The 23,758-nt window shown below is 42.1% G+C and overlaps 1 protein-coding gene across 2 annotated transcripts in view; it reads right to left on the bottom strand.

The window, feature by feature from the left end:
• The window catches only part of LOC115482175 (bile acid receptor-like), a 90,757-nt gene extending 86,801 nt beyond the window's left edge, over nucleotides 1-3,956 (bottom strand). For both annotated transcript variants that reach the window (XM_030221767.1, XM_030221768.1), the window contains exon 1: nucleotides 3,743-3,956. The gene's annotated coding sequence lies outside the window, so the exon portion shown is untranslated. The remainder of the gene's footprint in view (nucleotides 1-3,742) is intronic.
• Nucleotides 3,957-23,758: the final 19,802 nt, after the last annotated feature.

Genomic DNA, 23,758 nt, shown 5'->3' with positions numbered 1-23,758 from the left:
GTCGATGTGGAGCGTCTGTTTATGCTTTCCAAAAATACTAGGACAAGGGGGTATGCGATGAAGCTGCAGTGTGGTAAATTTAAAACGAATTGGAGGAAATCTTTCTTCACTCAACGCGTAGTTAAACTCTGGAATTCGCTGCCAGAAAAGGTGGTTAAGGCAGTTAACTTAGCAGAGTTCAAAAAAAGGGTTGGATGGCTTCCTGGAGGAGAAAGCCATAAAATGTTGTTGAATGGATGAGGGAATAATACAATATGTCTAGGATGGGCGAGACAAATTGCTTGTTCTTTTGGCCGCTGTCGGTGACAGGGTGCTGGGCTCGACGGACCCTTGGTCCTTCCCAGCATGGCGATGCTTATGTACTTATGTGTAAATGCCCGTGTGTTCCCTCGAATTCTATAACAACACGCGTAAATGTATTTGACACTCCCGAGACGCCTACAGTCCTCACGTGGCTGTGTCCCCTTTTCAGCTATGCACTTTGGAATTTATGCACACCTTTTTTTAGAATATGCCTAAAAAGAAGCATGCATAAATTCAAATTATTGATAATTAATGATAATTATCAGCCAATTATCATCACTAATTGGCTTGTTGCTCAATTGAGTAGCACGCATAAATTGGCCACACATACAATTTATCACACGATACTCACAGCGCCTTACTGTAGATATATATGTATGCATATGTATATGTGGCAGCGCAAAGATATTTAAAGGAGCCATGTTCTGGGCATGGTTTGGCCTGCCCGTCAAAGTTTACATCAGGGGTTCCCAAACCTGTCCTGGGGGGACTCCAACTAATCAGGTTTCCAGGATATCCACAATGCACATGCAAGGAAGCAGTGTATGCAAATTGATCTCATGAATATTCATTGTGGACATCCTGAAAACCTTACTGGCTGGGGTTCCCTCAGGACAAGTTTGGGAATCACTGGTTTACATGTGTTCCATATTTTCGAGCAGCAAAACACATATACCTCAGAAAATTTCCCCATCAGTACTTACACCTGTCGGGTCACTCAGAACCCCTCGCTAACTGAAGCATGAGAGATTCAGCAATAAAGGTGTCCTATGTTATCTGGATACTGGCCCTGAATATTACCATTTATCTGGATAAGAGCAGAGGCTGCCAGTTCCTCTGGCATTCAGCACCAGATATTGATACCTGGTGTTGATGATATGTTGAAACCTTCTGCTCAGTGTGCTGCTGCGGCTAAGAAAGCAAATAGAATGTTAGGTATTATTAGGAAAGGAATGGAAAACAAAAATGAGGATGTTAGAATGCCTTTGTATCGCTCCATGGTGCGACCGCACCTCGAATATTGTGTTCAATTCAGGGCGACGAAAATGATAAAAGGGATGGGACGACTTCCCTATGAGGAAACGCTAAAGCGGCTAGGACTTTTCAGCTTGGAGAAAAGGCGGCTGAGGGGAGATATGATAGAGGTCTATAAAATAATGAGTGGAGTTGAACGGGTAGATGTGAAGCGTCTGTTCACACTTTCCAAAAATACTAGGACTAGGGGGCATGCAATGAAACTACAGTGTAGTAAATTTAAAACAAATCGGAGAAAATTTTTCTTCACTCAACGTGTAATTAAACTCTGGAATTCATTGCCAGAGAATGTGGTAAAGGTGGTTAGCTTAGCGGAGTTTTAAAAAGGTTTGGCCGGCTTCCTAAAGGAAAAGTCCATAGACCGTTATTAAAAGGACTAGGGGAAAATCCACTATTTTTGGGATAAGCAGTATAGAATGTTTTGTACATTTTTGGGATCTTGCCAGGTATTTGTGATCTGGATTGGCCACTGTTGGAAACAGGATGCTGGGCTCGATGGACCTTTGGTCTTTCCCAGTATGGCAATACTTATGTACTTATGCACTTATGTACTTATTGGGCAATGCTGAATATTCAGATGTATCTTCCAACACTGCAGCTGGCTTTCAAATTAAACTACGACCAACCGTGGAATCTGAACATTGAGCTGTTAGAGTTTTGGTGGGCAGGTCTCTAATTATCCACTCTCCTGCCTTTAGCAACCCTTATTAATCATCTCAGGTGTTAACACTGGGTAATCTAACCAGCATTACTACCTAGTTAATTCCCCTGTATATAAACTGCTTAGTATTACTGTTGGGAAACTGAAGGTACTGCAATACTGAGGGAGACAGTTTGGTCAGTCCTGCCTGGGTTTGAATGTATATCCCCAAAGCAATGTGGTATTTGTAGTCCCTGATTCTAACCATTGAAATTAATGCTGCAGCCTGCAGGGCCCACAAAACATCAGGACACAGTTGTCAAAAATCCAGGACTGGCTTAAAATTTCCATCCTGGAACTGGTCACTTGGCATCTCTGATATGTTTAAGTGGACTAACAGTGACCACTTTATTCCACTTGTGCTGTTAACTGAAGACTGTTTGCTTTCAACTGACCATAGGAACCAAGATTTAAATCCATAACTTACAACTTTAACCAGGCAGCTGCTGTGTCGAGTGCTTTTAATAAACACCATTTGAATTGGACTGACACGTCTCCCCTGTGGTTTTTGGAAGTGCCACCTCTTCACCTCTACGTTTTGATTTGTTGTCCATCTTTACTCAATATGATTAGTCCAGTCCTGGGTTTTTCCGCATTGCATGTAAGGACTTTTCCAATTGCATTCCTTAAGAAGCGTAAAACGTATAGCCCTGTCAGGCAGATCAGGAGTCAGTTGGCAAACCCTGCCTGTTTTCAGAGATTAGGGACCATTAACCCAGCAGAGACAGTGAAACAAAACCTTACAGGAGCTGGTGATGTGTTGCCAGCTGTTTGTAGGCAGCTGCCATTCCCACCCACCAAAACCTTCACCTTTGTCCATACACTGGAAATGTTCTCATGGATTATAAAAGCCAAAATATTAAGAATCGCCCAATTATTTCAACAATAATTTTTAAAAATGTTTTGGGAACAACAACCCTGCCTCCCGCTGTCCCTTTTTCAGAGCATTTTATGTGCCCTTTGGTTGAAGTGGATGGAAGCCCCGGTACAGGTAAAAAGCCCCTCACTTTCTGAGTGAAATGAAGGTATTTGTTGGAAAACTGGCCTCAGATTATTCTTCTGACTTCAAGCTCTGGGTCAGCACTACGAAATCCAATAGCCAGTGCGTACATGCGGGCTCCACACTAGAAAGACCCTCACTGGCTTCTCTCACTCCAAGAAAGGGGTTTGTTTTTCTTTTAGACTGAGTCCTAAACATTTCTTAGTACTAAAATCAGTCAACAAAAGCCATCCATTAAAGAGCTCACATTAAGGGCATTACAACATAAGCATTGCCATACTGGGACAGACCGAAGGTCCATCAAGCCCAGTGTCCTGTTTCCAATCTAACTTCTCCTAATGAAAAAGGTATTAACATTTGTAAATATTCAAATAGAGAGAGTAATAAAAGGTTGCATTTCTTTAGGTATTCCCATTTTCTACATAAATTCAATAACAATGGCAAAAAAGTCACTTATATACTTGGAAATTGACATGTTTTCTATGTAAATCAAGCAAACAGATAAAATATGACGTTGAAATCCTTCCTGGCTCTGTAGAGAAAACAATTGCTTGAATTAAAGTATTAGAACTTTTGACAAAAAGAAAAGCCCTAAACTTACCAGAAGTGTTTTAAAGAACGAGGGTGAGCCATACATTCCTGCCATAAGAATACCAGGGATACATTTGAATAACAACCTAAGCTCAATGGGAAAAGATACTTACAGCTGAAGATCCCGTTAGTATCCTCCCAAAGAGGAGATGCATCAGCGCCAGCAACTTTCTGATTATCCTACTGGATCACACTGGGCCCTTTTCCTATTTATCAGTCCTTTGCATACAGTAAGGCTCCAGACACTCTGCAGAGCTCAGCTACAGCTCCATCTGACACACCAGCTTCCCACACAGCCCTCCCTAGGGTCACAGGCAGGGCAGTTGCAGGCAGGCATAAATCAAACACTAACTGGATCTTCCAGGACAGAGGCCACTGGGACCCTTCGCGTCACTCTCCCAGTGTTCCTCACTCCAGAGTTAATAAGTGTTTTACTTTCTTCACTGAGGTACACTCTTTTGCCCATTTCTCCCTCTTTAGTGCTGGCATACCCAGTGCATTCATAGATTGTCAAAGTGGCCCAGTGGCAAGACATTCCAATTAAATTATTCCCAGGGTTACAGATGTTTTGTGGTTTGCAATATCTGGAACCTCTGAGTAAAAGCTCTCCTGACACATAAAAATGGCAACATGTGTGCCTGAGTTGATCTTAGGTGCACTTTTCAAGTGCACTTAGTGAAATCTTTTGACTTTGCATGGAGTAAAGGCTAACTGTGTAATTTACACATGCAAAACGTTATGCAAAATCAGCGTTAATGAGTTGCTAAATTCATGCAAAGCAGCTCATTACCTACTGTATATTCACTGTGCTAAAATATGCACAGAAAGGCCTTTTCAGCCTATGTGTGCAAACATGAAATGTAGTTACCTGTGGGAAACTTAAGTGCAGTGAGGGTTTTTGTTTTACCAGGCTTATTTGCATTTAAATCCTGGTTAAAAATAAACTTGCTGATAAAACTAAATCTGGTGCATTTTAGTACATTGGTCAAGGGCTCTTCCAGTGGTGCTATTAGGAAAAGCAACACAAGAAACAATGATATTCCGGACAAAACAAAACTAAGCTGAAAGATATCAGAGATCCCAAAATCTGGAAGACTCTAAAGCCGGAAAATGTTTGTATTTACCTTGGAAATTTGACTTTGAAAGTCACTTGCAGGGTATATATACAGATATATAAATACAGTCATACACTCACAGATATAGACATGGATATAGATAGAATTCACTAATACACTGCTATGTCTTTATGATCCTAGTTTTTGCTGTTGCATATTCACTTGTTTAAGTGTGATTTAATTATTAGTATAATCAATACACACAGAGGCCAGTTTTCAAAGGGATCTAGCTGGATATCCATGGAGTTAAGAAACAAGATGGCAAGCGATCTGCAAAATCCAACATGGAGACAAACAAAGCAGATCAATCAGTGATATGGTTCAAAACTTTATTTTCAGAGATTCACCCAACACAGACTGTGTTTCGCCCACAAGGGCTGTGTCAGGGGCTACTAGTCCAAGCAGGACATGAGATTGAAACGTAAAAAAACAGCAGGGTGCTTTCCTCAATCAAGGTGAGGACATCAGCTCAATACACACGGTAAGTCCAGTTGCATCTCTCAGCTGCTTGGACTATTAGCCCCTGACGCAGCCCTTGTGGGCGAAACACAGTCTGTGTTGGGTGAATCTCTGAAAATAAAGTTTTGAACCATATCACTGAATGATCTGCTTTGTTTGTATCCATGGAGTTACCCAGCTAGATGAAAGGTTTTGAAAGTTGACTCCAACTGAACGGGTAACTATTGTCACTGCATTTCACTAGGCAGCAATATTTACCCATGGAGATCAATGGCATTTTGGTGGAAAGGATTAGTTTAGTTTATTTAAACCTTTGATATACTACTTTTCAGGCTATACTGCACTGGTTAAGAAGCCATATAATACATGTAAAAGAGAAAATAAGAGCATATTGCATTTTCAGATTTACATATCTATTTCCCCCTCAAAGAAATAGCAGATTAATGGTTTATAGCTACTTTTGTACCTGTGGATGAAAAGCTAATTTTCAAAAATAAACTACCCCAGAGTCTGTGGGGGGGTTGGGCATCAAGATGAGGGCCACAATCTCCCCTCTGGGAAAGAATCCCTATCTCTCCTACGGTACTTTTGTGCCTGGGATGGGGGAGTTGGAACAGAAAGGGCTGTGGTTTGTCTCTCAGTTGATGCATGGGGAGCACCGAAAGATTTTGATATGTTGGTACAGGAGTTTAAGTGGAGGTACAGCCAGACTTTGTACTCTCAGATTCAAGTTGTGTTGACGCGTTTTCAAGAGAAGGTTTGGTGCTATAGGCCCCCGGCGCCAATAGAACTGTTTCTGTGTGACCATGGCCCACAGCAAAAATGTATTCACATTTGTACTACATCCTGGATGAGGTTACTACCTCTTCAGCGACTCGTCACACAATACAACGATGAATTGCATGAATCTGATTGGGAAGTTATTTGACCCTCCACTCATTCCATCTCCATGTGCTGCTGGCAGATGGAGCTCACTATTAGACTACTGAATTGTACATATCATTACCCTCCAGTTTTATGTTCAACATGAGAAGGTTACCTCTGGGACATGTTGGTGTGGCTGTGGAGGACAGGGAGATTAACTCCACATGTGATGATCCTGTCCACAGGTGTCCCTCTGTTATGTTTATTGGGTTACTGGAAGGGGAAGGGACCGTGAACTAGTAGGACATATGATTCATGCTGCACGACACACAATTGCGACTTGTTGAAAGGAGTAACATAGTAGATGACAGCAGATAAAGACCTGAATGGTCCATCCAGTCTGTCCAACAAGATAAACTCATAGCATATGCATACTTGATCTTGATCTGTCCTTGCCATTTTTGGGGCACTGATCATAGAAGTCTGCCTGGCACTGGTCTGGTTTGCCAACTACTGGAGGTACTGTCAAACCCCCTACAATCTATCCCAGATCTGTCCAGCCATTAACATAGCACAGACTATAGATGTCTGCCTGGCACTGGCCTTGTTCCCCAAGGAGTCTCCTCATCGCTGATTAGGTGTGACAAGTGGCTGTATCTAGAAACTTCTTATTTTTCTAACAGGACAGCAGAAGTTTATAAGATGTGAGTGAAATAAGAGCTAAGTCTTTAAGAGAATGTTAAAGACTTACCTCTTTCAACAAACCTATGGGTTGCCAACCTGAATTTTAGTCTTTCTATCCTGAAGCAAATTGTTGTCTGCACAGTTTAGCCGCTAAACAGATCAAGATCAAGTATGCATATGCTATGAGTTTATCTTGTTGGACAGACTGGATGGACCATTCAGGTCTTTATCTGCTGTCATCTACTATGTTACTCCTTTCAACAAGTTGCAATTGTGTGTCGTGCAGAATGAATCATATGTCCTACTAGTTCACGGTCCCTTCCCCTTCCAGTAACCCAATAAACATAACAGAGGGACACCTGTGGACAGGATCATCACATGTGGAGTTAATCTCCCTGTCCTCCACAGCCACACCAACATGTCCCAGAGGTAACCTTCTCATGTTGAACATAAAACTGGAGGGTAATGATATGTACAATTCAGTAGTCTAATAGTGAGCTCCATCTGCCAGCAGCACATGGAGATGGAATGAGTGGAGGGTCAAATAACTTCCCAATCAGATTCATGCAATTCATCGTTGTATTGTGTGACGAGTCGCTGAAGAGGTAGTAACCTCATCCAGGATGTAGTACAAATGTGAAATCCATTTTTGCTGTGGGCCATGGTCACACAGAAACAGCCTGTCTCTGCAGGAGCCTGTTTCCCTCCCTCTCCTTGCCTCGTTCCTACACCTCCCTCTCCTATTTCCCCTTCCCTTCTTATTTATAGTTCTTTTATTATAGTTCTTATTATGATTGTATTGTAAACTGCTATGATGGCTTGTTTCCCTTGGTGTAATATCAAATAAAATCAAACCTGAAACCTGAAATATTGGAAGTATCACAATGTCAATTACCTTGGCTGTTCTCGAATGAACATTAAGAAAATCCAGTCAATTCAGAACATAGCTGTTAAACTGATCTGTCATTCTACTAGTACTTCTTATCATTTCTATAGCGCTACTAGACGTACGCAGCGCTGTACACTTCAACATGAAGAGACAGTCCCTGCTCGACAGAGCTTACAATCTAATCAGGACAGACAAAAGGACAAACAAGAGATAAGGGAATATTAAAGTGAGGATGATAAAATAAGGGTTCTGAACAAGTGAATAAGGGTTAGGAGTTAAAAGCAGCATCAAAAAGGTGGGCTTTTAGCTTAGATTTGAAGACGGCCAGAGATGGAGCTTGACGTACCAGCTCAGGAAATCTATTCCAGGCATATGGTGCAGCAAGATAAAAGGAATGGAGTCTGGAGTTAGCAGTGGAGGAGAAGTACTGGGGCCCAAGACAGCAATTTGGGAGGGGACCCCAAAGCCAGCTGGCAGACTTCACTCTCTTCTACTTTGGGCATGTTTTGGGCCCCCTTTGGCATGGGGTCCCAGGGCAACTGCTTTGCTTGCACCCCTCCCCAATACCAGCCCTGCTTAGACGTCTCTTTTCCTACCTAAACCACCTATGCAAAATTGGGCTTCACATGTGCTACTGAAAACTTCATGGGGCGTCCCTTAAGCTTTTAACATTTTCAAAGAGTAAAGGAACAATTTCTGTTTACCCTTTTCTGAAAGCACTTGTACATCATTTTGTGTTATTTGAAAAGTGGAAATTGCATGCAGGTAGTCTGGGTGGACTAGTAAAAATTACTCACAGACCCCCCCATGGTTGTACATTAGGATAATTATTGGTTTTGTCACAGATTCAGTTTCTGTACACAAACTCTGTTATTATTCTGCAACATGCAGTCTGCATTTGGGGAATAGCAGAGGACCTGGAAAAAGAATAACAACAAAAAATACCAATAGTGATGTGTGGCCAGTCCCCAGGAACTGCACAGCTATAGACGGGGTTCTCTCTACAAGACAAACACCAGAACTAATAAAATTCCTTAGATACAGAAGACAGATACCCTGCCGGGTTCTTGTATTTATTAATTAAATTTGGGCTTGTTCCACAAGACATTATTTATATGCAATTGCTTTTTTGGATACTAGTCAGATAATAAAGCAGCATTGCCCTGCAGTAATTAAAATGGAATCACATGTTATTGAGCTATAAATTTTGACTGTTCGCATTGCAGATAGCTTTAAAGAAGCAGTGTCACCGCAGCAAAGAAGCTAAGGGACTAGACCACCTGAAGGATTTCTCCTATTTCTGCACCAGGTTGGGGGGGGGGGAGGGGGAAGAAATAAGAATCCTTCAGAAATTGAACCCCCCTGGATCCTTAAACCAGGAACAGAATCAGACTTTAGGAATATTTTCATTGAGAAATCCAAAGCAAATGTTTGCACTAGAATCCTTGCTCCTGAAATCTCCTTCCAATATATAAGACTCTTGCCTACCACTCTGACCACAGAGGTCCTTCAGAAGTATCTCACTTTCTTAATTTTCCATAATCTCTTGTAGTAGTGCTTTTCCCTGTGCCCCCTCACCTAGATTTCAATATCTCTGCCTCTTCTCATTTATTGTATTAAACAGACACAGAGAAGCTACCCAAATGCATCCCAGAAACTCATTTGTAACCCAGCTTATCTCCCCTGCTTCCACTCCTCCCTAAGCAGCAGTGAGAGAGATGAATGCATAGTAATAAACCACTGCAGTTTCTTTGAAAGAAAACGAATTGCATATCCAGCATAAGCTTCTAGTCCTATCGTGAAATTAGGATTTACAAATTGTAAAGTTAGCTATTTATTTTTCAGCTAATTAGGAGTTATTTCAGAGTCCAAAACATAAGCGTTTTCAAGGCACAGGCACTGCTGCTGGGTTTTCTTCTCTGGTGGAATCAAATACCTATATTTGTACAGCTCAGGAGTCCGCAATAGGAAAGAACACAAAAACAGAGAGGTGAGGGCAGGCAAGGTAAAGAGCAAAAGGGCTGTTTCCAGTGTTTGTCCAATAAAGGGTCAAAGGAGGGGTCATGGATTTGATATACTGCCTTTCTGTGGTACAACCAAATGGTTTACATATATTCCCCCAACTTCAATATATGGCAATCAGAATTACAAATTTGGGCATGTGCCCAATTTTTGCATGTAATTTAATTGAACAAACCAATTAGTGCTAATGATCAATTATTGGTGCTAAAAGGCATGACCCAGTGGCGATCCTAGGTCGACTGCCACCCGGGGCGGATCGCCGCTGCGCACCCCCCGCCCGGGTGCAGCGGCGTCCCCCCCCCCCCAGGGTGCAGCACAACACCCCCCTGGCGCAATGACACAATGACACCCCCTCCCCAGCCCATCAAGACACCCCCCTCCCCGGCGCATCAAGCCCCCCCCCAGGTGCATTCTTGGCTGCTGGAGGGTGTAGAGAGCAGGCGTGCGCTTGTCGGCTCCACTGGCTCCCTGCTCCTTCTGCCCAGGAACAGGAAGTAACTTGTTTTGGGGCAGAGGGAGCAGGGAACCAGCGGAGCTGAGAGGCGCACGGCTGCTCTCTGCACCCTCCAGCAGCGTGCACCTGGGGCGGACCGCCCCCACCGCCCCGCCCTTGCTACGTTGCTGGCATGACCCCCCCCTTAATCCCCCAGTGGCCACTGACTCCCCTCCCACTCCTCTAAGAGGTGATAGTGACAGTACATACCAGGCTCTATGAGAGTTGTAGATATAATGGCCATTCCTTTTAGAGCAGCAAGCAGGTCCCTGGAGTAGCCTAGTGATTGGTGCAGTGGACTGTAGAGAAGGGGACCCAGGCCCATATCCCACTCTAACCGGTAGAACTGTGGTGGAAAGTGTGAGTGCCCCAAAAACCACATAGTACCTACTGAACCCAAATATAGGTGACACCTGCAGGCATAAGGACTATTGTAGTGGTGTACAGTTGGGTACATTTTTTGCTGTTCCTGGAGGGCTCACCATCCAATATAAAGGGTTATGATATAATGGGGCTCATTTTGAAAGCACTTAGACTTACAAAGTTCCATAGGTTACTATGGAATTTTGTAAGTCTAAGTGCTTTGAAAATGAACCCCTATGTGTACCTGGAACCTTTTATGTGAAATTCACTGCAGTGCCCCCTAGGCTGCCCCACTGCTCTGTTGGGATGTCTGTGTGTGGCCAGTCTAGTAAGACTGCTGGCCCTCAGGCATCCCAATGGCTTGTATTTGTGCATTTTTCCTTTGGACATTTTTGGATTGAAAAAGGTCCTTAAAGACAGATGCACTGAGTACAAAAATGTCTAAAATAGGGTGATTTTCAAACCAAAAAGATAGACATTTTTCTGGTTTGAAAATGGCCATACTTGGTACTGGAATTTTGGACATTTTCTGGACATCATATCGAAAATGCCCCTCATGCATTAAAAAAGACAAAGGTAGCTGATACATGAATTGATACAACCGTAATAATAAATATGAGAGACAGTAGTTATATACATGTAAGCATGATTAAAATATGTAACAAACCATATTAAATAACATATAGACATATTTATTTATTTATTTAATGTATTTATTTGTTGATGACATTTTTATTCCACGTTAGCCCAAGAAGAGCTCAGGTTCAATGTGGCTTACATTACAAACATCAGAAGAATGATACACATTTTAAAAATATCAGTTCTTATAACATATATAATACTAGGGAGAAATTAAAATGAGCTATTTCAACGTAAGTAACAATAATCTTGACATACACAATTCTATATTGAGAATTGATAGAATAATAAAAGCAACTAAGTTGACAATTTCAATATAGATTTAAAACAACAACAACAAAAACAAGGGTAGCTAACATAAATTGATTCAATCATGATTTTAAATATGAGACAAAAATTGTATACATGTACATTTAATGAGACACCATCTTATATATAATTACAACCAAAAATATAAAACATGCAAATTTGAAAATATGCACTAAAGTGTATATATATATACTACTATATAAATGAAGAGTGACTGACGTGCGGCGGGCGGGGATCGTCCGACAGCAGCTCCGAGGCGCACTCTGTCTCCGACAGGTACGATGAACTGCTGCCACCGCTGCTGTGACCCGGGTGCTTTCCTCTGCCACCATCCCCCGGGGTGGCTTTCCTGGGCGGGGGCTCGGCTGCACCCGGCGTTGCTCCGACCGCTTTCTTGCCCATTTTAATGGGCTCAACGGCTTGTGTGTGTATATATATATATATATATATATATATATATATATATATTATATATATATATATATATGTGTGTGTGTGTGTGTGTGTCTAATAAGGTGCCTTGAGTATCATGCAATGCACATAAACTTAAACCATATGTATGAAGATGTTTAAAAATGTAAAGCGTGACAAAGAAAAAATACCAATTTCCAGAGCCAAGAACACTAAGGGGTCCTTTTACAAAGGTGTGCTAGCGGTTTTAGAGCGCGCTAATCATTAGTGCGCGCTAAACACGTGACGCCCACAGAAATATATGGGCGACTAACGTTTAGCGCATGCTTATTTTTAGTGAGTCTAATGAGCCTTTGTAAAAGGACCCCTTAATCAAGGGCACATTAGTGAAACCAGCACATCTTTGATATTATAAATTCATATTATAAATGACTCCATCATTTCTGCAGGGCTTAAATCTCAACTGTCCTGGTCTAGTAAGACCCTGGTGCTGCTTTCAGTGTTCTCTGCTAATTTGCTGAGATCCTCTCCTTTGTTTAGGATTCGCTTGACAGGACTTTTATTAATGGCGATTAGAGGTGGTTTCTGTTTCATTAATGAGGTTGATAATACCTAATTACTGGAGAAGAGTAAACAAACCCAGACCAGAGCATGCAGTGAAGGGTCAACTCTGCAGAAAAGATCCAGCTGGAATAAAAATGACTTCCTTTAACTGCTGAAAAACCAAACATACTGTATTTAGACTTCAGAAATTCACAAGGAGGCAGCCTTAAAAGACTTGTATTTTTAAGACAAGAATTTGAATGATCAAGCCAGGACCTGGTTAAAATTCTGACCTCTGTAGCTCTCATCATAGAGTCTTCCATGATTCCCCTGTTGAGTTTCAGTATCCCACCCACAGAGAGGCATGGATATGAGCAAACCCTAACTAAGTAAATGTAACTACTGTACTTAAATCAAATCGATTCTTGTATACTGCTAATATCCCCTTTCCAGGGTTCAGTGTCACATTCTAGGAGAAACAATAGCCTTAAGTCGAAGTTTTGTCACTTTTACTCGTAAAGAAGTACAGGATAACATTTGCTACTCTTACTGAGTAATAGTTTTGCCAAATTTTACTACTTTTACTCAGTTACATCTGATGCTTGCAGTTAAAAGTAAAAATAAAAGTGGAAATGAGATGTAAATGATGATTCCTCAGTAAACCAAATGAAACAGTAAAACAGGGAACAGGATTTTGCTACTGCAAACCTCGTCACGCAAACAGTGGAGCATATCATCTTAAATTTGCTGTTTAGTGAATATAGGGGCCCTTATATTCACCAAACTATAGTGAATATAAGGGCAACACCAGTAGTTTATTTGTTACATTTGTATCCCACATTTCCCCACCTATTTGCAGGCTCAATTGGGAAGCAAAACCAGTGCTGGGCAGACTTCTACGGTCTACGGCCTGATCGTAACTGAATAGATATGGATGGGCTGGAGTGTAAATTTAAGGGGCTTCAATGTTTTCTTCAGAATTTTAATACAAGAACAGTGCTGGGCAGACTTTTATGGTCTGTGCCCAGAGAAAGGCAGGGACAAATCAAACTGGGGTATACATATAAAGTATCTCATACCATGTAAAATGAGTTTATCTTGTTGGGCAGACTGGATGGACCGTTCAGGTCTTTATCTGTTGTCATTTACTATGTTACTATGTTTTTACTATGTTAGTGCGCAGCAAATCGGACCTACTGCTGGGCTACCTCAGTTATGTCTAGCTCAGATCCCTTCAGTAATGGAGTGAGAACAATTTTGCCCATGTCAGGAGGAAGAGAGACAGTTTTTTTACAGCTCATTGAGATTATCGAGTAGCCAATTTACTGCTTCCATAGGGATGGATTTGAGTAGGTGTTTTGGGCATTGATCCAGGGATCAGTTGGCTCGGGAGCATCTCAACATTGATCTTACATCCTGAAGATTCCCGGTTTTGAGTCCTTGGGTTATAGGATCCCCTGCGATTAAGGCCTTTGGTGTAGCTTTAGATAGTTTGGACCTAATTTGGAGGATCTTATTGGTGAAATGATCAGCTAGGACTTGGGTGGTAGACATGTTTTCTGTGAATGTTCATCCTTATTAGTGGAAGCTAGTGTTTTAACTAAGGAGCAACATTCTTTTTGTAGAATTGGAAGGCTGACTTCCATTTGGATTTATTAGTAGTATCTTTGTTCTTTCTCCATTGCTTTTCGAGGTGTTGACATTCCTTTTTTAGGATGGATAGGTCCTCTGTAAATCACGGCAAATTTCTGGATGTCTTGACCTTTTTAGTGGTAAATGGAGCAATTTTGTCTAGTATGGCTTTCATGGTGTTCCAGCGGGATTTGATCAAACCATGTGTGGGAGATGCAGTAGTGAGGGAATCTGTTAGCTCAGGCCAGAAAATGGCCTCATTGATTTTACCTCTAGTGGAGATGAGTTTGGATGACTTGTGTCTGGCTAAGCTTAACATACAGATATCAATGGTGAAATCCAGTTGGAAGTGGTCAGACCATGGTACTGGCTTCCATTTGAATAAACTAATCAAGCTATTAGGATAGGAAATCATGAAATCTAACATATGGCCTTTTTCATGAGTTGCACCCTCGGAGAATGTAGTCATTAGAGAGGAAGTTTTCTTGTCTGGCCTTAAGATTGAAGGGTTCCCACATATTTGACTTTCTTGTATCAGTTCTCAAAGATATTCAAACAGAGCTTGTCATCAGATGAAAAATTGTTAGAATGACAACAGACAATGATTCCAACTTTGTGAAAGCCTTCTTTGTAATTGGACAGCATGGCGATGATAGTGTCCGACTTGTGAATTCTTATACCAAGTAGAGCGCTGTTGAGCCCAGAACTCGGACCAGGTTCTGCTTGGTGGCTGGACAACCCTGGGTTTCACCTGCACTGACCGCCGTTCCCCAGAGGTTGAGCCCCTAGGTGTAGGCGGCCTGCAGGACTTACGACATGGAGCTGGAAGTGGGGTGGTGAATGTATCGGCCAGGAAGGCAGCAAGCAAGAGAGTGATCCAAGTACAGGCAAAGTCAATAGGAAGGCAGCAGGCAGGGGAGTAATCCAGGAACAGGCAATGTCAACAGGCAAGCAGCAGGCAGGGGAGTAATCCAGGTGCAGACAATGTCAATAGGCAAACAACAGGCAAGAGAGTAATCCAGGCACAGGTAAAGTCAGTAGGCAGGCAGCAGGTCAAGAGGGTAATCCAGGTACAAGCAAAGTCAGTAGGCAGGCAGCAGGCAAGACAGTAATCCAGGCACAGGTAAAGTCAATAGGCAGGCAGCAGGCAAGAGAGTAATCCAGGCACAGGTAAAGTCAATAGGCAGGCAGCAGGCAAGAGAGTGATCCAGGTACAGGCAAAGTCAGCAACTAAGGACAAGTAGATAAAAAGCAAACAACTGAGCAAGTAACACCTACCAAAGTAGAAGCCGAAGCATGGAGTCCAGGAAGAGCTCAGCTGATAAAGTGCTGGTGTCTGACATCAGCAAGAACCAGCAGGGAGAAGGAGCACAGCCATAGGACAAGAGCAGGGGAAGGAGGAACCGGAAGACCAATAGGAGAGAAGCAAGGGAAACCAGGCAGAGAGAGAGAGCAGACACAGGGGCATGGAAGCAAAGCAATTAAGGAGCCTGCAACCACCGCTCTCTGAACAAACCCAGAGAAGAACTACACACACATGGCTCAGGGCAGTACCAGTCAAGTGTGCGTGTCGACGAGACCCCGCACAGCCCGAGGACGCCACTTGCGTTGAGGTAGGGGACATGACAGATAGCGAAGATGAAAATGAAGGTGCAAGTGATGAGTTATACAGCACTACTTCTAATGCAGATGATAATGACAATAATGATGATGAAGTATTCTTTGCTATACGGAAGTCAAGTGTTTCAGAGATTCCCTTGATCAAAACCTGCCGACCAGTCAGAAGACATCAGTAATACTGCAAACTGGCCTGATTTGAAGGAACTTTCTTCATTAAACTGAATAAATCCACATTCTGCCTGTGCAGTTGTTGAAGCAAAGAGAACAGGAAACCAACACAGGAACACAAAGGCAATAAAACAAAGTAGAGGAGACAACAAGAATAGCAGCTCTGGGAGTATATGCGAAAAAATCCCACACAGGTAATTGTCCAGGAGAAAACCTTTGGGAATAGGAGTTTGTATGATAGTGGAAATGGCACAGTTTGGTCTTAAACATATCTTTCAAGGCACATAGTTTATCATATAGTTCAATTCCATTAATGTCCTTATTATCACCATCTAATAAATGAAGTTGCAAATCATTGCAATGCTGTTGGAGCAATAAACAAAAATGAAGCACACTCTCTCTCTCTCATATATGCCCAAATGCCGACTTCTGGTAGCATTCTAGAACTGATTGGACAAGTTCTGCAAGAAATGTGGACCCCAGCTGAAACAAACACTTTTATAAAATCTATACATGCCTCAGAGCTAGTGCGAAAACCGATGGGGAAACTGGATAAAATATGTGTACTGCTACTACTATTTAACATTTCTAAAGCGCTACTAGGGTTACGCAGCGCTGTACAATTTAACATAAAGGACAGTCCCTGCTCAAAGAGCTTACAATCTAAAGACAGTCAGTCCGATAGGGGCAGTCAAATTGGGGCAGTCTGGATTTCCTGAGAGGTGAGAGTTAGGTGCCGAAGGCAGCATTGAAGAGGTGGGCTTTGAGCAAAGACTTGAAGATGGGCAGGGAGGGGGCTTGGCTCAGGAAGGTTGTTCCAGGCATAGGGTGTATTCTCTATATAACAAACGAACTGGAAGTGGAATCAAAGTAACTCAAAAACTTAACTACACATACATCAAATTATTAACAAGTAAGTGTATGAGAGCACTGCACGTTCACTTGAAAAGAAGGAAAAGCCTCAAGGAGCGCCTGACCAGCAGCTCTAATGAGCTACCAGTGATCAAAATGACCTATAATCTGGTCAATAAGATCTATTCCTCATCGTTGGCTAAAAACCTTCTTATGTCCTTCCATATTACTTTTCAAAAAACTCAAAAACGTGCCAAAAAAAAGTGTTTCCAAAAGTATACACAACTTCAAGCTTCAGAGTGTATTCCCATTGTAAAATGGGATCAATCTATACATTTCTGGCCTGCCCTAGTCACACCTATTTGAAATCTATGTACCATGTAGACAGCAGCTTTCTAAAATCATTGTTTACAGATATAACCATTCTATGCCTATAAATGCTGGTATTTACTTTAGTTTAGTCTATTGATTTATATTGCACATAATTAACTATGTGATAACAAAAATTACATATATAATCATAAACCAATTAATACACTAAAACAAACATAAAAACAAAAATCACTCATCTTAGTTTAGTTTACTTTGTGTAGATGTTTCTAAAGTGACTTTCAAAATGTTTATCCCAGACTGTCAATATATGTGATGAGCAGAGAAATGCCTTTATGAGACAGTAATCAGTTAAATTAAATCCAATATGGAGTTTATTTGTCTATGCACTAAAGAAACTAGAGATGGCAAATCTGCCTTCTCTAAGGGCCTGTCATCGGGACACTGTGAATGGAGGGCTGTGAAACCCATTTGTCAGTGTTAAATCTGGCATGATCTGCAGTAGCTGGAATAGCAGACATGTATTTTATCAGGTTATCAATGGTCAGGCCTACTCCTATCCTCCTGGCTTCCATCTGTTGGAAGTCTGTTTACAGCAGCGCAAATATTGGGCAGACTCACCAGTTAAAGGCACCTCATGTTGGGGTGGGTCTATCCATGGCCTCGTTTGCTGCCCCACTTCACAAATATATTTATGTTTATTTAGACTTGCTGTACCACCTTACCTAACTGGCAGACAGACCCAGGAGGTGTACATTCTGCAATAATGAGTGTACGTTTATTTACGTTTCTTTTAAAACTGAAATACTCTTTCACTTCCACAGTCACAATCTAATAAATCTAAAGGTCTCAACAGTGTAACTGCTGGTGTGTTGATTTTAAACTGCAAGATTTATAATACCTACCTCCTCATCGACCAATATATGCTACATCTATGCGTTGGGATTTACGCCATGTTTTACTTGGTGTAAATGGATGTGCGCAGATTTAGGCGCTGAAATATCAACTAAGCGAATTCTATAATCAGCGCTATAGAATACGCTTAGTCATCACTGATTTCAGCACCAATTTTTTTAGACGCCATATTTAGAATCTTCTCTTTAGCATTCTAACCTAGGACTTTCCCATTTGCTAATCCTAAATTTACAGTGGCAATTTTGTAAGTTTTTTTTTTCTTTTTTTGCAAGTCATGCGCTAATGTTCGCATTAATGTGCAGTACCTGCAAAAAATTAACACAGGAGCACTTACTGCCTCCTATTTAGGAGGTGCTAAGAGCTCTCATATTAACCCCGCGTTATCCAGTTAGTGTGCACTAATCCTAGGGGTCCCTTTACTAAGCTGCGTGTCTACGTGCGCCCAACATGAGCCAAAATGGAGTTACTGCCCGACTACCGCATGGCTCTTTTAGTAATTTCATTTTTGGCACATGTCCAGTACACGCATCTGAAAAGTATTTTTTTATTTTCAGGTGCTCGTAACGGACGGACGCCAAGTGGCATTTGGCACGCGTAGGTCATTACCGCCCGGTTACTGCGTGAGTCTTTACCACTAGGTCAATGGCTGGCGGTAAGGTCTCAGACCCAAAATGGATGCGCGGTAATTTTCATTTTGCTGCACGTCCATTTTCGGCAAAAAATTGAAAAAGGCCTTTTTTACAGGCGCACTAAAAAAATGGATCGGTGTGCGCCCAAAACCCGCGCCTACACTACCGCAAGCCATTTTTGAGCACGCCTTTGTAAAAGGGCCCCCCTAATGCGCTAGCTGGATAATGCGCCATGACACATTCCCTCTTAAAAATAGTTTTTAAAAATGTTAGCACACACTAACAAGCAAAATACCATGGTAGCCTGTTCATGCATGCTAACTACATACCATATACCATACAAATGAATGTAAATAAAATAAATACGTAAATGTGCTGAGATTTATCAGTGTAAGAACCAGATGATTTTACAATAGTTCAAGTGGTTCTAAGTTAGGCGAACTCTTGTGTGTGGTTTATATTCAAGTCGTTTTTATTAACACACCAAGCAGCAATCAAAATAGCAGATAATGTTAACTTTTACAAATAATGGAAAAACATTCCTCCCCTCCCCCACATATTTATCCCACCCCCTCCCTCCTCTAACCTATACATCGAATTTACTAACAGATTACAGCCTCATGCATGAATTTTACTTGTAAATGTCAGAAGTTCAGTAACTGTCCTCTGGCAGCAGAAGTGAGAGTATCTTGTGTGTGGTTTATCTTTGAATTTGTTCTCCCTATTTATTTAGGGCTTCTGGTTTAGTGAAGTGTTTCTCATAAGATTCAGACCAGTGGCGTAGCTACTATGGGGCCATGGGGGCCTTGGCCCCCCTAGATTTGGTCCTGGACCCCCCCTCCCGCCGAAGTCTGGCTATGCCCCTGATTCAGACAGATGCTGATCGCACTCCCACCCATTTTTTTTCGCAAGAACTCCTACATGTATATTACATTAGAGATGTACTATGTTATCTGAGTGCCTACTTTTATGCACGCATGTGCCTGGGTAGTTTTCCTCAAATCCCCTCATCTCTAGCAGCAGAAGGTGAGACTACCTGTAAGTGTTAAAAGAGACAAGACTTTTGATATCTTTTTGTCATCTTTTCCCTGTAAAAAATGTGTTCTACTGTGTGCATAGTAGCACTTAGAACAGACTTCACCATGGATAAACTGCAACCTTTTGCATTTTTTAAAATGTTTCTACAGCACTATGGAGCCCCTCTTCCCCTCCCCCTGCTAGCATTCTCCTTCACCTGAAGAGTTAACAGCATCGCCAATTATATCACATGTGGAGGGGCATAATCGAACGGGGCGGGGCGCCCAAGTTTTCATGAGGGCGTCCTCGAAGGATGGACCCGCGAAGGGGCGGGGAAACCCGTATTATCAAAACAAGATGGGCGTCCATCTTTCGTTTTGATAATACGGTCGGGGACACCCAAATCTCAACATTTAGGTCGACCTTAGAGATGGTCGACCTAAATGTTGAGATGGTCGACCTTAGAGATGGTTGTCCCCGGTTTTCAGCCATAATGGAAACCGAGGATGCCCATCTCAAAAATGACCAAATCCAAGCCCTTTGGTCGTGGGAGGAGCCAGAATTCATAGTACACTGGTCCCCCGACATGCCAGGACATCAACCGGGCACCCTAGGGGGCACTGCAGTGGACTTCACAAATTGCTCCCAGGTGCATAGCTCCCTTACCTTGGGTGCTGAGCCCCCCCCCCCCAAAAAAAAAAACCCACTGCCCACAACTGTACACCACTACCATAGCCCTAAGGGGTGAAGGGGGGCACCTACATGTGGGTACAGTGGGTTTCGGTTGGGTTTTGGAGGGCTCACATTTACCACCAGGTAAGGGGTAAGGGGGGGATGGGCCTGTGTCCACCTGCCTGAAGTGCACTGCACCCACTAAAACTGCTCCAGGGACCTGCATACTGCTGTCATGGAGCTGCGTATGACATTTGAGGCTGGCATAGAGGCTGGCAACAAAAAATTCATCAGATGGGAACCTAATTATTTGATATTCCAGAAATACCTTCAAGCCTCTCTGTTTAAGCAATTTATCATGGATGATCATAATTAACTTAAACCCCTAATTGTACAATTATTCAATTTGTTAGCTCCATTCCAATTGTTATTATACGTGCATTACTACAAATTGTTACTTTTTTGCGTCTAGCATTCCTTTCCATATTACATATTGTAATACTCAATCCTCATTTACTTTATTACTACTTAATATATGCTATCCCACATCACTTTTTGTACTGTTAATTCCAATAATTTGTTAGCCACATTGAATCTGATCTATTGGGATAATGTGGGATATAAATTAAATATATATATAAAATTTGCTGATACCTTGTAGGTGGAGTTTTATTAAACATTTGCTTCTGCCACGGAAAGTGTAAATTGTGCCTGACAAAATACAGTAACATGGCTAAGAGCTTTAAAGCATTAACCTCTGGGAGCCCCATTTTTCATTTTGCATGTACAGATAAGTGTCTTAATCAGACTGAAGTTAAACACTACAGGAGCTTGAGTGGCTGCTTTGTGCATTCTTTAGTTTAGACAAAGGGAGATGTGATAAGGAGGGTCAAGAATTATAAAGGGAGGAGGAGGTAGTCTTGGCCATTATTCAAATGGTGACACCATTGGTCAGTCAGAGTGCTTGAGTATGGGGTTTTTAAAGATCCATGACCTGTGTGGCCTATAGCCATGATGGCTGGGCTGGGTGGGGAAAAGAGGGCTTATAAAGTGGGTAGAAACCTGGGCAGTGGCTGCAAATGAAGGATTATAATAATAGATGCCAGCTCGAATGAAGTCGGAAGTCTAAAGGAGTAGAAAGAAACTGTCAGGCCAAGAAAATAATGATACAGAAGACTTGCAGAATACCAAAATGTTACATAATTTAACCAAAAATATATGGGAGAAGGCTGCAAGGCAGATTGTAGAAACTCCAAAATCAACCTGAAATCATGTTTCTTGCACCTAATATTAAAAAAAAAACCCTGAGTCTTAAGTTAGGCTCCTTTGTGCCCTCTTTTCAGGACTGATATTCCAAGCACTTATACTCCTAACTTTGGGGTCCTTTTACTAAGCTGAGGGACAAAGGTAGTGGCGGGGGCCAATTTTCTCATGCGCCAGGGCCCTTTTACCACAGTGGGTAAAAAGCCCCTAAAAAAATGTCCATGCTGTAAGATTACTCTTACCGCATGGCCTTGGTGGGGGGCACTTACCACCACCCATTCAGGCGGCAGTAAGGGCTCCGCAGTAAGCCAGGTTAGCGCTGTGCTATAAAATCAAAAAATGATTCTGGTGTGCCAGAAAGGGGGCAGCACTACAGCTGCATTGAGGCCAGCAGTAGTTCTGAGTTGTTTATTTATATTTTGCTCACACCTTTTTCAGTAGTAGCTCAAGGTGAGTTACATTCAGGTACTCTGGATATTTCTCTGTCCCAGGAGGGCTCAACAATCTAAGTTTGTACCTGAGGCAATGGAGGGTTAAGTGACTTGCCCAAGATCACAAGGAGCACCAGTGGGATTTGAACCAGCCACCTCTGTATTGCAAGACCAGTGCTCTAACCACTAGGCCACTCCTCCACAGTTAGTGTATGGTAAACCCACTATGTGAAACAAGTCACTGCTAAAGGTTCTGTAGTGGTTTTTGAGTTTTGATAAATGTGATTAGGGTACTGGGTTGTCATGCTTGACTGAAGATCTCAAAGGCAGTTGGATTGGATTTGATATACTGCCTCTCTGTGGTTACAATCAAAGTGGTTTACATATTATATACAAGTACTTATTTTGTACATAAGTATTGCCATACTGGGACAGACTGAACGTCTATCAAGCCCAGCGTCCTGTTTCCAACAGTGGCCAATCCAGGTCACAAGTACCTGGCAAGATCCCAAAAAAGTACAATACATTTTATGCTAGAAATAAGCAGTAGATTTTCCCCAAGTCTATTTTAATAATGGTTTATGGCAGAGATTTTCAACTTTTTCGTCTCACAGCACACTTATACGGTATTAAAATTGTCAAGGCACACCCCTTCAAAAAGAGTCCAGCATTTTACCTTCCCTCCCGCCCCACCCTCACAAAAATAGTCCAGCATCTTTCCAGCAACCAGGCATCTCCCCATGTCTCTCTTGACCCCTCCCCCATGTACCTTTTAAAAGTTTTCTTGTCTCTAGCGGTCCTTGACAGGGAGCAGTGATTTATACAGCCTGTTCGCACCAATACTGAAGCCTTCTCTCTGATGTAACTTCCTGCTTCCACATAGGTGGGTTGGTGCAAGCAGGCTGTGTAAATCACTGCTCCCTGCCAGCAACTGCTAGAGACAAGAAAACTTACTCCATTCTGGCACAAATTAAGCCGGCTCAACTCCTGCGGCACACCTGGGGATCAGCTGTGCGGCACATTGGTTGAAAAATGCTGGTCTATAGACTTTTCCTTTAGGAAGCCATCCAAACCCCGCTAAGCTAACTGCTTTTACTACATTCTTTGCCAACAAATTCCAGCATTTAATTGATAATAGTCAATTAAGTGATTACCCAGAGTCACAAGGAACTACAGTGAGAATCAAACTCAGTTCCGCGGGTTCTCAGACCATTGCACTAACCATTAGGTTACTCCTCCATTGAGTTGTCAGAATGCCCAGACTAATTATGTATGAGATCAATTTGTGTACACTGGAACTCTAGTGCATGCAAATTGATTTTATGCATATTCATTATGGATATCCTATGGGCTTAATAGAACAGGCTTGAGAAGCCCTGCACTACTCTGTAATGCTCTACTTGATGCTGGTATCCCTGAAATATCAGGACAAGTTGTACTATCAGTGGCTCTTGATATTATCCGCCCTGGGTACCTCCTCTGCCCCAACTTCCAATAATTGGTCCATCCTTGGATTCTTCCATAGACCTGCCCCAGAATTGGGGTTGAGAGCGCTTATGCTGGTTTTATCTTTGTGACCCATTTTGATGTAGGATGGGCACCTCATCATACTAATATCTTTCCTCTAATACCTCTTGTTCTTTTTCTTGGCTTGTTGACTACCACTTATGACTTTCTTGTCCAACTTAGTGGGTGCGATGAATGTAATTAGTGGTTGGTTGGTTTTTACTCCTTCAGGCACCTCAATCTCGCTAGTTTCTAACTTTTCAGCAGAAATGTACAAATTGATTCGATGTCAAAATAAGATGA

This window comes from Microcaecilia unicolor, chromosome 12 (assembly GCF_901765095.1).
Source record: "Microcaecilia unicolor chromosome 12, aMicUni1.1, whole genome shotgun sequence".
NCBI lineage: Eukaryota > Metazoa > Chordata > Amphibia > Gymnophiona > Siphonopidae > Microcaecilia > Microcaecilia unicolor.
Note: the sequence above shows the minus strand (reverse complement) of the source record. Positions and strands in the feature narration are given on the sequence as shown.